The sequence below is a fragment of the Drosophila suzukii genome, chromosome 2L (assembly GCF_043229965.1).
Source record: "Drosophila suzukii chromosome 2L, CBGP_Dsuzu_IsoJpt1.0, whole genome shotgun sequence".
In the NCBI taxonomy this organism is placed as follows: domain Eukaryota; kingdom Metazoa; phylum Arthropoda; class Insecta; order Diptera; family Drosophilidae; genus Drosophila; species Drosophila suzukii.
The window spans coordinates 5,167,559-5,182,484 of record NC_092080.1 but is presented as its reverse complement, the minus strand read 5'-3'; the positions used below and the strand labels follow the sequence as shown (position 1 = coordinate 5,182,484).

The 14,926-nt window shown below is 36.2% G+C and overlaps 1 protein-coding gene and 2 long non-coding RNA genes across 4 annotated transcripts in view; 1 reads left to right on the top strand and 2 right to left on the bottom strand.

Moving 5' to 3' along the window:
* The window catches only part of LOC108020906 (protein toll), a 60,254-nt gene that overhangs the window by 29,748 nt on the left and 15,580 nt on the right, over positions 1 to 14,926 (top strand). The gene's annotated exons all lie outside the window — the stretch shown is intronic.
* On the bottom strand, positions 13,682 to 14,315 carry LOC108020909 (uncharacterized). 2 transcript variants are annotated; one of them, XR_001767984.4, is made up of 4 exons: positions 14,234 to 14,315; positions 14,120 to 14,168; positions 13,871 to 14,017; positions 13,682 to 13,818 (listed from the first exon to the last, which is right to left on the bottom strand). It is a non-coding gene; the product is annotated as an uncharacterized lncRNA (long non-coding RNA). The 2 variants fall into 2 exon arrangements; XR_011603695.1 differs by having other exon boundaries at positions 13,871 to 14,070; positions 14,234 to 14,284.
* Positions 14,473 to 14,784, bottom strand: LOC136116538 (uncharacterized). Its single transcript, XR_010653498.2, has 2 exons — positions 14,666 to 14,784; positions 14,473 to 14,612 (listed from the first exon to the last, which is right to left on the bottom strand). It is a non-coding gene; the product is annotated as an uncharacterized lncRNA (long non-coding RNA).

The following is a 14,926-nucleotide window of genomic DNA, read 5'->3' as shown; positions in this document are numbered from 1 at the left end:
ACGAGTCGACCATAAATTTGCAGGTGCTGCTGGCTTTTGTCCCGGCCTGCCTGAATTATTGTCACGGGCAACAATGATGTGGCAGCATCAGGAGCCGAGAAGTTCTGTTCGGAGGATGGGCAGGAAGTCCATAAACCATAGGCTGAGGCCCCCCCTTTATTTTTATTCCAACCCAACGACCCCGCCCCCCAACAAAGTATTATCGAAGTGGGGTAATAAAAAATAGGAAAATATGTTTGAGATTTGGGGCTCTCAGTGGGTTCATATCTAAATTACGCTCATCCGCAGACATATCCTGCATGGGAAACGCCAGGCATTAAGTGTGGAAACTTTGTACAATTTTCGTAGCATACTTTGGGGAAAAGCGAGGGAAATCAGACAAAGACTTCTCCAAGGATTCTCAAACTCGCAGAGTTAGGGGCGTGGCCACCACAAAGATCCTGGCCGCCACATAAATCCTGCAGGATGTCTTGGCCCCGGAAAATGCAATGCCAAGGCAAGAGGAATTAAAAAGATGGCAAAAAAGAGAACATTTTCTCTTGGGGCAGGAGGAAAACGGGAATGATAAAATGAAAGCCAGAAACTACAAAAGAAACGAAGAAATTTTCACCAGCCAGCCAAAAGGGAAAATTGCATTACGCAGATGTTGCCAATTTCAAAGGGGGTGGGGGTGTTTGCGGGGCTGGTGGAAAATCCAGTGAAAATTCCTCTTTCCTTTTGTCCCGCCCAAGAAGTGCTAAAGAAAAAGTCATAAAATGCAAGCAAGAAAAGAAAATTGCAAATGAAATGTCGAGAGTTTTGCGAGCTTTTCCATGGCGGGAGGGGCAGTGGGCGTGGGTGGAAAAATGGGCGGAGAAAAAGCAATAAAATGGCGGATATAAAGAAAAGCGTTGCCCAGGAGCAGGGCTCTTCCAGTGTATATACATACGTACATACATAACAACCGGATTGTATATAAACTCTCCCTGAATAAAGAGATTTAAAGGAAGAAAGTATACAATGAAAATGGTGAGCAGGAGATACGATATTATTTTTGCATTTCACTGGCAATTAATCTTTCAATTTTCAAACACCAAAAGATAATTGGGGAAAATTACTTTGCCGGCGAAATTGGAGAGAGGGTGAAATATATAATTGTTTGGTGGAAAAACTAATAATGAAGATAGAGAGTAAAATAAATAGAAAATTATTTTGAACATAATTTTCAAATTTAACAAATAGTTTTGTTATTTGCTAGATAACTTTTAAAATAATAAAACTATTAACCCAGGTTAAGGTTAAAATAAAAATGAAATTTACCATCAGTATTTTTTTAATTTATTACAATTATTAAAAACCTTATAAACAAAAGTGTAAATTAGGTCAACGTCATATGTTTAAATATGACAATTTTAAAATTATAAAACTAATAACCCAGGTAAAGGTTAAAATAAATATGAAAATTACCATTATTATTTTTTTAAACTGTTACAAATATTAGAAACCTTATAAACAAAAGTGTAAATTGGGTCAACGTCATATGTTTTATTTCTTAATATATGTATGACAATTTTTTTTTAAACTACATTAATCTTATCTTTTTTAAAAATTAATTCTTAAGCCATTTGAAACCCAAAAAGGTTATCCTTTCTTTCAAAACTAAAATCCAATGCCAAGTTAAAATGTCCCTTTCTGAATTCTCGGGACCTCTTTGAAATGAATTGTTTATGAAGAAATTTACATACCGCAGAAGTTGCGCAGGACTCTTCTTTAAATAACCCTAGTTGGGGACCCTCTTAACCCCCAAAAACCACAACTCATCTAAGTTGTTGTAAAACTACAACCGACAAAATGAAATTGCCCAACGAAATTTGAAAAACATAAATTTTAAATTAGTGCAGGCCCCAACCCTTAACCCCACAAGGGCCGAAAATTAAGCAGAGACTAAAGCCAAAATATTGTTCTTACCTTGTAAGTAAAATATTTATTCAATATAACAATATTTTCTGATTGAGGGATGGATGTGGGAAAGAGACGGGGATAGCAATAGGGAGCCAAAGAGCGAAAGAGAGAGGAAGCGAGGGAGAGCGAGAGTGCGCAGTGCTGAAATTTTGCACAAAGGAAATGCCTTTAAATTGTAAAACGAGACGCATAAACAAATGCACAAACGCAAAGCCAAAACAAAACACACAAAAAGTCGCCTGAGTAAATAATAAAGTAAAAAAGCACAGGCAAAGGCAAAAAGCAAAAACACTAGAAACGCAAAGGCAAAGGCAAAAGCAAACGCAAAGACAATACAAACACAGTAAAAAAGGGAGATGCAAGATCTGGCTCGGAACGAGAGAGAACGGAACGTTTGGCAATCGGAACACGCTCTTGGGGGCGGAGTCTCGACGATGGAAATGAAATCGCAATCTGAATTGAAATGGGAATTGAAATGGAAAAGAGCGAGCCAGCTAGCGGGGGAAAGAGAGAGAGCAACTGAGCGAGAGAGAGAGAGGGAGGCACACACACACTCTGGCAATGAGAGAGCGAAATGACAAACAAATACAAATGCACACACAGTTATTGCTGCGCTGCCGACGTCGACGTCGCTGCCCCCATTTGCTCCCCTTTTCACGCCTCTTCCTCGCTCTCCTCTTTCCCCCCACGTCCTTGTATTTGTTGTGAGCAGAAGCAATCCCCGAAACGTGTTCAAAACAAATAAAACAAATTATAATCAAGGAAGGGAGAAGAAGAAGAGGGGCAGAAGAAAAATAAGAGGAGACATTTTCGAAATTTTTGAATTTTCTCGCAATTTGATTAGAAACATTCTGAGCGGAGCAACAGAACAAGTGAGCTATCTTTAATCTTGCAATTGGTTTCAGTTCGTATCTTAAAGATACGTTTTGAAAACAATAGATACTTTTTAAGAACTTTGGAAAAAAATAAAAAAATATTTTAAGAAAATCCCGACGGCATATTGAATTTATTAAATCTAGCTAAGAAATAGCTTTAAAGCATTATTAAATATGTTATTATCTCAAGTGTTTTTTAGCTCAGAAATATTTTATTAGGTTAGTTTTCTTTAAAGATATTTTTGTATTAAAAGAAGGGTAATCACTGAAGTTGTTTGGTAAATTCAGCCTGGATTTTAAAACATGATTTGTTTAGTTCTATTTACATATTTTAGACCTTTATTGGCATGGATACAAAGGACATTGGCATTATATTATACAAATTATTTAAAACATAATTATTTTTTAAAGCAATATTGAAGTAAATTTGTTCAAATTTATTCAATTTAATAATATAACAGGTGTAATATAATTTATAACATACTTTAGAAACATAACTATTAGAAAATATTTCCTTCAGTTTTTTTTTTAAATTTTGTAGCATTTTTTATTTGTTTTATAAAAAATCGGGTAAAACAAAACAAATATGGTGGAAATCCAACTTTTCTTGACGTTTACATTGTTATAGGTGTAGCCGTTGTTGGTGGCAAAATAATTGCCCCCTCGGCGAGGTTAGACCCCCTTTTTACTCGCTCTTTGGGCCTTGCATAAAATTATCAGCTGCAGAAATTATAGCAAAATGCTACAAGTTTTTGTTGGTTAATTTGCATCTGGTTTTGTATCAGACGTTTTAATTACAAAATGCTACAACAACAGGTTCGTTTCGATGTTTCAGTTGAGTTGTTTAATTACCTTTGATTGCCGGTGGAAATATGGGAAATGTGAGAACTAATTGATGAACTGCAATCATAATTTACAGAAGATTTTCTTGAATTTGCCGTCTGGGAACTATATATATTTTTTATTTTTACAACACGGATATTGTTTTTTAATGAGAGGCAGTTTCTTAGTAATGTTTGACTTTTTTCTTTTCTTGCAGATTTAAATTGATATTAGTAAGAATATTTATATTAAAATATAATCATCTGATTATGCTTATGGAGTCTACAGAAAACTTAAATGTATTCATGCACCCGCCCATGTTTTATTTATTCTTTTTCACTTAAAACTGGTTTCCTTCTAAAAATGCAGCCATTAAGACCACACCAACTACACACATTTTATTACCAATTACGTTAGTCAGCTCATTTTACCTACCGAGAAACCCAGGACTCTTTTGAACCGCCTTTGGTAAAAGGACCCTCAAGGCAGGACCCATTTCCAATTCCAGGAGCTACCATGTTAGCTGCCATTTTCCCCTTTATATAAGACCGGCTCCCGGAACCTAACCGAAATTGAGTTGAAAATGCTTTCTTACAACTAAATCAAATGTTTTGATAAATTGCCCGGCACACGCAAACATTTCGTTTCGACAAAATGGCCGAGAGAGCTGTCGACTGGAAATATATAGTTGATTCATATCTGGCCATTAAAACAAGGCCAAGACATAGTAAGAAAAACAACCAACAATTGCGTGATTTTTAATGCGACTTTCGCATTTCGCACATATTTTTTCCATCATTTTGTTATGGTCCTCTGTTGATCTTTCGTTTTTTAGTTTAATCTATATAAATATTTACATTTTGTGTGGCTGCAGTTGTCAACACAATTGAGCCATTAAGTGGGGGATCTACGCCAAGATCTTCCCATGACTTATCGAGAAAGAGGTTCTTCTCATGACTCCGCTGCCTTGGCAATTTTCATTTCAATTTCTGCGCACGCGCAACATTTCAACCTCCTACTCACGTTCCCCAGGTTTTCTTTTTTCTCTCCTCCTATTTTTTTCAAGATTTTTCCCCCTTTGGTTCCATGACTTCCACAATTTATCTGTGATTCCATGTGATTCCATCTTTTGCCTGTGCAGTTTTTCCTGTCATGAGCTGGTCGATGGGTTGTTTTTGGGTTGTCATCGTCCCGCTGTATTTATGATTATTGTTATTACTATTTTATCTTCCTTTACTCCTTTGCCCGTTGTCGTGAGCTTTGAACTGGCCAGCAACTTCAATCCCCAAGAAATTATTGAATTCGAGGTTGAGGTTACTCGGTGCAAGTAAATTGCTGGCCGAGCGGTAATTTAAGACTCCCTTTGCCCTTGCAACATTTGTCTTGAAAATGATATAACTTTCGAATGGCCCAGCGAAACCAGTCGAAACTTCCAACTCTTTTCAATAACTTCAAAGTACACTCACCCAGCAATTTTCATATCTATCTGCCGTCGCTTTCCTAATGGGTTAAGGGCCTCGCATAGGCCTGTGGTTCTGTTTTTCTCTCGCCGAGCTTTCTATTTTTATATGGCGCGTGTGTGGAATCAATGAAATGGAAGATAATTGCACACACCCAGCATTTCCATTATTATTAACATTAACATGAGCAGCAAGGATAAGGGGGCGGGGCCAGGTGGGTGGCAAGGAAAGTGGGAGGCAGGTGTGTGGCAGTAGCAAGCAACACGTGTGAAAATCAAATTCCATGGCATCACCTACGCAAATTACAAAATGAACACACGCAGCGTCGGCAGAAAGGGGGGCCGTCAGGGGGTTAAAGAGCTGCCCAGGGGGGGTTAAGGGTGCCGAGCGCATGCCTGAGCACCAATGGGTTAAGCGCGTTAATCATTTTAAGCATTGACCGGCCTCAGCTTCCTTTCAGTGGTGCCAACAAAAAGTAGCTAAAAAGTCCTTTTAAAATATTTCATATAGTAAATAAGAGATGTATTCAAAATATAGAAAAATATTGAAAATAAAACCTAACACAATAACTCAAATAAAAAAAAGCAAAGTAATTTTAATTACAAATTTAAATTTTCAATTTAAATAGAAAGGGTAATAACTTGTTTTATAAATATTTAATGATTTTATTGGGCTTTAAAGGAAAATTGGAATTTTAGGATAATAATATAACTTACAGTTAGACTTTATTGGTAAGACTTATAGAGCCTTTTGGATTATATAAAAAAAGTTCTACAGTAATATCAGTAATAATTTTGATAGCTTCTAACCTGGCTAGAAAAAAGCCAAATTGATACCACTTTCCCTCTGATTTTCCCCTCTCTGTATAATTTTCTGGCTTTCTCTGCTCCTCCTCCCCATCCATTCATCGATGATTATTGCGTTAATTATTATCCTGCATCCTGGTTTTCAGAAGTTCCATGGGGCTATTTCGAAGGCATACTTGTGCGTAAACTTCAAAAGGAATCTCTGCTATTTTCGTATGAGGTGCCTGCTGGCCGGCTTAACCCCTTGCTGCCCCCTTTTTGCGAGGTCTTTGTCCTGTTCACTGCCTTGGGCCGCCTTCGCTTGTCCAGCTGCCGCCCACTGGCCCCGCCCACTTTTCCTCGGCCTGTCAGCAGCAACTGACCTAATAATCATTTTCAAAGCGAAAAATTGTTGCTGCCGTGTTGGCCTAACTTATTTCATTCACACTTTGTGGGTGGGTTAAGAGGTGGAGGTGGGGCGTTGTGGTGTTAAACGCTTGGGGAAAACATTTTCCTTTTTTAGCCTTTTTGTTGCTGTGTGCAGAGGGCCTATTGCGTAGAGTTTTCAGGAATGAATTTTTTGGATACAGCCTAATTTGGGCAGCTTTGATGAATGTTTCGGAGGATGGGTGGATTAAGTAAGTTTTAATGGGAATTTGAGATCTGTAAATTTACTAAGGGAGTTTTAAAACTAAAAATTACATTTAATATAGTAAAATTATTCAAAATTTTTGATGGTTTCAGTTGGGATTTTAAGAAATTTATGATATGATTTGATTAAAAATAACATTAAAAATATTGGAATTATTGAACATTTCTTAGTTAGGATTGTATGAAATTCTAGATATGATATGAAATCATAGGAAGTTACTAATTTTTAGGTCTTCCATTAGGTCTTTTTATTAATTCCCAATAAATCCCACATCGAATCACATTCTTACACCAAATCAAATCAAAATCAAATCCAAAGTTTATCACTAATAGACCACCTCGAGGCTATTTCTCATGGGTCAATCAGTTGGTTTAAGAGAAAAAACAAGAAGCGGATGCCATCCGGACTTCATTAGAGAACTTCTTTCACCTTTTGAACTTCCAGGCAAGACAATATACTCATCAATCAAAGATGTGAATCGAATGCAGTCCCAAAGTGTGATTGCCATTCGAACACGAATAATGATGAAGATATTCAGCTGCAAGTTGGTAAAGTTAAGGAACCCAAAATGCGATCGAAGATCAAGAAATTCAGGGGGGAATTCAATAATTAAGGTGAAGCGTTCGCCATACTCTGGCACATCCAAGTGCCAATTAGGCATTTTGTGCATTTTTCCTGGTCGAAGGCGACAATTACCAAAGCCAAAGTATTGACCACAAAACATTTGTCTTTCCATTTGTCGCTTTATTTGTCTGTCTCACCGGCGACTAATCGAAATTAAATGACGTGTGAATGTTGGCAGCTGTTTTCTGTTCTGTTGGCTCACCTCAGCCGACTTTGTGGTGTTATTATTATTGCATAGCTTTCGATTGCTGTCAGTCAGCAGCTCCCAGGTTGTCCCCAGTTCCCAGTTCCCGTTTCCCCAATTGCCACTGGCTTCGTTTCAATTGGTATTTTGTATACCCTTAAGTTTAGGGGATATGGGATAAATATTAGTAAAAATACAATATATGGATTAAATCAAAATAAAACCCTCTCTTGAGGATCGAGGCAATGGATAATGTATAATTTTTAAGGAATCAATATTTCACGAAATTTCCAAAACTAGGCTTTTTAGCTGCATTGAAAAATGTTGCAATTTTCAGTAAAACAGAATCCAAAATATCATAATTCAGCTTCAAAGATATGAACCGTAATATCTGTCCAAAGACAAAATTAACGTACATATAAGCAACAAGGAGTTGTAAAATAATTTTCGAATGTCGTTTAGGGTGCCTAAAAGTATGCAACACTAAATCTTATACTGAAAAGTGCAATGGATTCATTCAGAAAGACGACTGTCTTATATTCACAGCATACTTTTAGGCGCATAAAATGGAATTTGAAAGTGATTTCAATATTTTTTAGTCAGTTAACAGATTCTGTTATTAAAAAATTTAAATTGAGAATTAGATCCATCAAATTTTCAATTAGATTCAAGATAAATATTTTTTTACGTAATTTGAAAAATTACTTACAAATATTTTCCCATTTATGTACTTAATTTGTAAGCTCTTTGATGTATTTGTCCATATAAGTACCTTATTTTTTCAGCTCCTGTTTATAAGAAGAGCATCTATAGGTCGACTTTCCAACACAAATCCAAACAATCTGCTCCCGTTCTGTTCCATTGATTGTCGTCTGTCGCTTTTTGTGGTTTTTATCAATTTAGTTGTTATGTTATTGGGCTATTTGAGCAGACCAAAGCCGGGCCAGAAGGACCCATAAATTATGACGATTGTCAGTGGATGATTGCAATTGCGTATGCGATTACGACGGGGCTGTCGATTACCAACTGGCGTTAAAATGTTGTGGCAGCTTTCATAAATTTCGTATAGACTTTCACGCCTGATATTTTTGTGCCACTCACTCCCATGTTCGGACATTTAATTAATGTTTAAATAAACCCAGAGAGCTGGCTTCTTCGCATTTCGCCTCGAGTGATTTGTGGATCAAAAATGAACTGTGAGAAAATTAGAAAAAAGGCAGCAGACGATCTGCGGAGTGGCTGTGCCACTTTGTGTTTGATTAAAATTTGTTTAATTTATGATGGCTGACCAGCGTAAATTGTACAATTTTATGCTTAATTTGTCACGGCCGAGTGGGATTTGTTTTGGTCTAAATGGGGCTGAAATATACATATCTATGTATATATTTTAACCATCAATTTCGGTCGATCGATTCGACTGGCTCAAAGTTGAGCTGCTCAATCTGGCTTGCAACTGTCATCAAATTGCACTCAGCCTGTCATTATTTGCAGCTTTGTGCTAATAGTTGCCATTTTTTGTTCAGCTCATCCCATCGAGTTGGCTAATTTACATATAAATTAAAACTAGAAAAAGTACGAGATGTGCACACGCATCGCTTGGATGTCTTTAGCTGGCAGTTTGTTAACCTCAGCTCGTCTCGTTCTTGTATTTTTGGCCTTAGTTGTCTGGGTTTTCTCAGGCTTTTCAAGTCCCCCGTCCGCCCCCAAAAATTCCGCAGGAAAATTTCATAAATGCCTGGCAATAAGCGACCCAAAGCGGCAGGATAAATCCCGGCTAGGAGGATATCATGTAAAAAACCCGGGCCACATATGCGACACTTTGCTGCACATGTCCTGCCACAGGACAAAAGGCATCCCGGGCACAAAAAACCGCAAAATACTTAAATGTCTTTGATGGCTGGGCTCTCGAACATCCACAGCAAATCCACAACCTCTACAAAACCCCCGAACCCATTCCCCAAACTTGCTTACCAATTTTAGTTTGTCGGTTTGGCATTTTGTGTGCTCTGAAGAATTTGAACGGTTCGAATCCGAAATATTTTCCCTGTTCAAATTGTAATCTGTAATATAACTAGCATACCGTTCCAAGCAACCTCTTTGATCTGCCAGCCGATTGATATATCAGATCATTAATAATAGTTTGGTTTTCAACTTTTTCCTATACAATCTCTCTACCTTTATGGGTTTTTTATTCGGCGCCTACTTTCTTGGCATATTATTTGTTCAATTTCACGGTGTACATACTTAGTAATAGTTGTTAGGTTCTCTGGCTTCGATTCGCTTTGGCCACTCAGCTGAAAACATTTGAATTATCATTTTGTGGCACTGCCTAATGATGATTGTTTCCCATTTAATTGGTTTTTCATTCGGTTGGTGGTGCATGACTGGCGAAATCAGTAGGTTTAGAAGTTGTAGGGAGTTGTAATGAGTTCAAATGATTGAGAAAATCATTGGATTGATGGTAGTTTTTTTTTATAAGGTGCTGAGGAGATTATTTGATTATTATTTATTTATGAGAAAATCATTTTATTGATGGAAGTTCTTTTTTATAAGATGATGAGGGATGATAAGAAAATCGTTGGATTATTGATAGTTCTACTTTATAAGATGCTGAGGGAATTATATTATTTTTTGTTTATGAGAAAATCCTTGAATTGATATTAATAATATTTATATTAATATTTCCTTATAGTAAAACAAAACATTAAAAATAAATCACTCCGATGTCTTCACCTTTTTATATATATCAATCCAATCTTTCATTTTATCCACTTTACCACAAGCCATTACCACATATCATCATTTCATCTTTAAGCAAATCGAATCCTAAGCCCCTCTAATGGATTCCATATTCCAGTCGACCCAATCACCAACCCCACAATACCCCAGAATACCATCTAATTGCCATAATCCATTTATAAGGTAGCATAGTCGCACAATGCACAACAAGGAAAACCGGGGGAAAAGCCGAGGAAAAGCGAAGGAAAAAAGGAAAAACAAACAAAATAAGCCAGACAACAGGCAAAGTAAAAAAGTCAGTTGTTGCAATATGACAGGGCTAGTAAATAAATAAGGCGGACAGACCCCAGAAGTTGGAGGAATCAGAACCCCAACCTTCAGAACAGAACCCCCCCGTTGCCTGCAGTAAAATGATACAAAGAAATGCGAGACGACTTTTCAGTACGATTCGAGGAAAATCCTTTTTATTAGTGCGATAAAAGCCGGCGAAATATGGAAAAAGTCTGGGGAAAACGAACACAACCTGCAAACAAAATTTGCATTGCCTACTTGGCGGCCTCTTTTATTTATGGATGTTTCTAGCCCGCTTTTCCGTACGGGGAAAAGCTGCGCTTATTATAATTTCCCTTTGTGCATTACGCAGCCAATTCCACCACCCCCGCCGTCTGCTACCCACTGTGCACAGTGGGCCTAATGGATGTTTGCTGTCGCTGCCACGAAGCTCGTTTTTTACGATTTGTAAGTGCAATCAGTTGTACAAATGCAAATCTCCCATTGGGTTTTCTGTTCTTTCTGTGTTTTTTATTTCCAGGGCTGAAAGTCATCTAAGTCGTTTAATTTTGTTTAATAAGATTTCGCGGTATTTCCCCGCACGTGTTGCTTTAATAAGCCCGAATCAACCACCCAAACAAATTACCCTAAAAATCTCAAGAATTTTCCACGCATTTTTTCCCCATTTTGACTACCATTTTCTTTGGCTTTTCTTCTGTCCCGGAGTTTCAGTTTCATTTGAGGCTTATGATTTTGATTTGTGTGTTTATCTTTTGAATTTTTATTAGCAAATAAGTTTGCTTTCCGTTGGGGGAAAGGGCAAAATATTTAAATGAGCGGAAATGATGGAAAATAAATATCCGCTTACAATTAGAAAAGGAAAATGAAAAAGAAATGAGCCGAAACGCGAACATCTGTTGGGGAAATTGCAATTTAATCGAAGGAGTTTTCGATTTTCAGTGGCCGCCAGAGTACAGCTGTCAATTTGAAGCATTTGGTAAATAGAGACAAAAGTTATAGACTGATAAAGCGATGTTTGCAGTGTTGTAGCTAGATTTGTCAACTGGTGGATGTGTTTACCTTAGGCTAAATATCGAAACATGTGTGCAATCCAGAGCTTATCAAGTCTATGGCCTATCTGCCACCCGAATTCCCACCCACTCTCAGTAGTCAATAAAATAATGCGATATATGTGTCTGGTTTGAGAGATCTCTTGGGGATACAATAGTTCTTTGGTTAGAGTGAATTTGCTTCCGCAACAAAGTCACCTTTGTTGGGGTCTTTGAAGTCGACCGCCTCCAGCGGGGCTTTCAATTAGCTTTACACCTTTCCCGACTTCCAAGTTAAGTCGCAAAGAGACCGCACACAAAGCCTGTTGAGGGATGAGTTCCAAAGAAATACTGAAATACGAGATAATCGTTAGGGATGGGAACTCTATCTTGACAGGTGGAAAATAATATGATATTATAATAAATAATTCGATATACTGAAAATATATGACCCTATTAAAAAACCTCACATTTAATAAATACTGGTTAAAAAAATTAGAGCTTTAGAAGAAAAACCTTGGAACAAGAGTAATAAATACTTATACTTGTTATGCGAGAAATCGGAGTGTATATATATAATCGGAAGAATTGTAGTTTTCAGAACCCTTATCTACTGAAAATATATCATCATATGTAGAACTTTAGTTTTCAGAATCCCTGTTCACTGAAAATATATCAGCTTATGAACAATTTGAGATTACGATCTTAAGAGGTAAATATAATCGAAAGTACTATAGGTTTCACAACTCTTATTTACTTACAATATATCCTCTTACAAAATAATCATACACCTAAAATATTTTGAAAATTCTGAAACTGTTGCTTAAAACGTAGAATATCTTTAATTTTAAGATCATATTGTGGTGTTTTCAATCTACTCACTTTGCCACCTCTACGATAGTTGCTTTCCACCGTGTTCATTTATTGATCGTTAAAAATGATTTAGACCTGACAATGAGACATTGTTAAGGGCGACGAGGAGCTCGTAAAATTCTGCGGTTTCTTCGGTTTCAGTTTGCCACTTTGCTGGGCAGCAGTATGCAGTTGAAAAATAAAATGAAGTAAGACCCAAAAATACTCAAATTAAATAATTTTTCTTATTGTTTGCCATTCGAGCTACTGTTCTCTCGTTTTTTTGCGGTTTCTGCGGCTGGCAACTTGTTGCTGGCAACATAAATGACTAAGTTTTAGTTTTGGCCCCCCTTAAAATGGCCAAGATGTTGCCGACGGGGAAGAGACAACAAATTAATGTTGTCGAAACACGAGAAAACCTTGTAAACTGTCGACCGGTCGAGGTAGGAGAACCCTTTTTGATTTTTGGCAGGGCCTATAAGGCCGTAGAAGAATCGCTGGGAAAGAAGCTTCAAGCCAAAAGGAAGCTCAGCACGCACGGCAACAACAATAACCAAAACAGCAACCAAAGCTACAACAACTTCTTGGCGGCTTTTGACTTTGGCCTTTTGCATGTGGACCTGGTTGTCGGTTGTTGTTGCATTTGTTGCACGCTTAAATGTCTTCTAAGTGGCGTAAATCTTAAATTGTTGCCCCAGGCTCTTTGGCTTTTTATGGTCTCAGTTTCAGGACTTTGATTTGCCCTGGCAATCGTCGCAGATTTGGGGGATTAGTTTTAGTCGGTGATTTGGCCGAGTTTTTGCCGCTTTCCGCTTTTTACTGATTTTTTCGACAGTTCTGCTTTTATTTCGTATGCAAATTTTTCTGAATCTTTCTGATATACTTTAAACGAAAATACATTTAATTATATTTTTGGCCAGACGCTTGGGTACCGGAATTGTCTGGCATTAGGTTTTTTTGCTGCCCTTTTTCGATTTATTTTTTTAAATTTCTTTAATATTAAAAATATGCCAGCATATGTGAGGCAAAATTAAATTGGCTTTATCCTCAAAATGTAATCATTGAAGCCTTTATTTAATATCAAGCCAAATATTAAGCCTTACTAAGTCCTATTTTACATAAGAGCCAAGAACATTTTTAGCACACAACTACTTTCTGCCAAGCACCTCTTTTGCTATAAAAAAGTACAATTTAATATATATCTACTTTAAAAGTATTAAAAAACTCACCGACAACAGTGAGTAAGATGGTTAAAAAATTCATGTTATCGTTCAGATATCTAAGATTCCTTAACAATTAAAGAATTTTGCTGAAACGGAAAGGCTTTTATAAGTCAACACTACTGCTTTAAATATCTTTTATTATTATTATTCCAAGTGCTGGCAATAATTAATGTGTCACATTAATTAACCACCTAAAAAGGTTGAATTATATCTTCAGCTTTACTTTTATTTGACTCCAGTATCCCATTTTACAAATATAAAATAATAGGCATATTCAATGTATTACATTATTTTTTAATACCCTGGATAATGGATAAATGCCTTTTGACGGAACATATGCGGCTAAAAAAATAATTGATAAATAAATCTCATATTTAAGTTTTTAAAAACTCACCAAGGCAAATTAATATGATGGTTGAGACATTCATGTTGTCGTTTCTTTGGCAAATAAACAATTTTATTGGGATGCAAGGGCCTTTATAAGTCAGCACTAGTGCTGAAACATTTAGCATTTACTGGAAACTATTTGTAATTATTCCAGCTGCAATAAATAATTTACCATGTCAATAAAATACCCAAAAGGTCAGTTGTACACTGAAATAAGTCTTTTAATATATAAAACTATATATATTCATTTTATTACTTTTAATTATCGGGGAAGTGCCAAACTCCTCTTGGCGGCTTATATAGGGCTAAACAAATAAAATAAGTAAAAAATTAATTAATAGATCTACCCTATAAGTATTCAAAAACTCACCAAGGCAAATTAATAAAATGGTTAAGACATTCATGTTGTCGTTCAGATATCTAAGTTTTCTTGACAATTAAAGAATTTTGCTAAAATGGAAAGGCTTTTATAAGTCAGCATTAGTGCTACAAGGTCTATTATTAATTAATTTGTTACATTAAATAACCACCTAAAAAGGTTGAATAGTTGTACACTGAAATTTGTAAACAAAATTATTTATATGGGTTTAAAAAAATACACGAAAGTCAATTTTATGTCTTCAGCTTGACTTTTATTTGACTCTAGCCTCCCATTTTACAAATATAAAACACTAGGCATATTCAATTAACTATACTATTTTTGAACATCCTGGATAATGGATAAAAGCTTCTTGGCTGAACATATACGGCTAAAACAATAATTAAATAAATACATCTCCTATTAAAGTGCTTAAAAACTCACCAAGGCAAATTAATAAGATGGTTGAGACATTCATGTTGTCGTTCTGATTTCAAAGTTTCCTTGACAATTAAAAAATTTTCTGGAATGCAAAGGCTTTAATATGTCAGCATTAGTGCTGGAAAATTTTGCATTTACTGGAAACTATTTATATTTTATTCCAACTGTTGCCAATAATTAATTTGTCACATTAGTTAAATACTTAGAAAGGTTAAATAGTTGTAAGCGGAAATAATTGTTTTAATAAATTGCACCTAACTTTTT